The following is a 1,615-nucleotide window of genomic DNA, read 5'->3' on the forward strand; positions in this document are numbered from 1 at the left end:
CCCCTGAACTCGTGTGTCTTTACTGAACGGTGTCTTACTTGTTTGAACAAGATCAAGTTCGTGGACAAAGGAACTGATTGTGAGATGTGTAAAACGTCTTCTCGTAAAGGTGTCGGCGATTTCGCTCCCTTGCCATTTTGTGCCTTTGTGGACTCGACCGTTTCCCCCTGGCTTTTTTGGGGGGTACTACGTGGAACCATCGGCAGCAGGACGTTCCATACCAGATGGGAGTCCAGCTCATTGTGGGGGATCCCAAGGCGTTCCTGGGCCTGAGAGGATATATAGTCCCTCCAGCAAGTTCTGGGTCTTCCCCGGGGTCTCCTTCCAGTGGGAGAACCATGGAAAACCACCGAAGGGAGGCACCAAGGTCCTTCTTCCCTCCTCCAGATTCATCCTTCTTTCCTGTCTTTCGTAACTATGTCCTTTCTTATGACCATCCTTCCTCCCTCCCCGGTGTCCTTCCCTCTTTGCGTCTCTTCTTCCTTGTGCCCTGAGCTTGTGTCCTTTGTTCCTTCCATCTGTCCCCATATATTTGTTCTACTTCCCTTCCTTGCTTTCTTCTTTCCTCTCCTGTGTCCTACCTCAATGTCCTCCACATTTCTTTCTGGTGTCCTTTTTTGTGCCCCGCATTTCTTTCCTTCCTCCTACCTTCCTTATATCTCTCCTTCCTTCCTACCATCTCTTCTTCCCTCTCCTTCCTCATACACTTTCTTTTTTGCTTCCACCTTCTTTATGGTTTCTGCTTTGGCACATTTCATATCTAAAGGATCATTGTGGTTTTAATAGCCTTCCACCCATTGTCTATAACCACTTATCTGTGCGGGGGGGGGGGGGGGGGTCGGCTGGTGCCTGTCTCGAGCAGTCATTGGACGAAAGGTAGGGTAAAACCTAGACAGAGCTCCTATGTATCACAAGTTGAAGTAATATCTGCAATAAATTTAAAGTGAACTTTACAGTTTTATTTTTATTTTTTTGCAATAAAAACAAGAAAGAAAACCCAGAAAGTTGAGCTGGATTTTTACCTGAAAAATGTGCAGGGACCCTTTCTCCGTTTGTACCCTCCGAAGGGTCATTTGTAGCCGCTTTAACAACCAATGATTTAAAGTAACCGTTTCTGTTCTATCCATGGTTTATGTGTAAATGGTATTTTAAGTCTCCAGGTAACAGTCATTGGAGACTTAAAATACCATTTACCCATTTCCTGTTACAGGAGCTCCGTCGATGTGATGGTGTCATATCTCATAACAGACAAAGTTAGCTCTGAGTCAGTCAAGCCTCTTTGTCAGTTCGTGACCTACATGTTCCTGTTTCATCCTTTCCAACATACTTTAACTTTAAACACGCCACATTGTACCCATGTAGTTAAAACCCACTTCAAGTATATTTTTCTTTGTATTTTGGTGGTTTATGGAGACCATTGCGTATCGGTTATTTCTAATTTAGAATTTTCACGAGTTATGGAAATAATCATTGAAATATTCAAAGTCCATGCTGAAATCGCAATCAATTTAAAAGCAAACATTAGTCCAGCAAACACTGATACATGGGGCCCATGTGTTGAGACAACGTGGTGAAAAATAGGCCTCCGATTGCATTGTTCAGAAGTTCCATGATG

This window comes from Fundulus heteroclitus, chromosome 5 (assembly GCF_011125445.2).
Source record: "Fundulus heteroclitus isolate FHET01 chromosome 5, MU-UCD_Fhet_4.1, whole genome shotgun sequence".
Lineage (NCBI taxonomy): Eukaryota > Metazoa > Chordata > Actinopteri > Cyprinodontiformes > Fundulidae > Fundulus > Fundulus heteroclitus.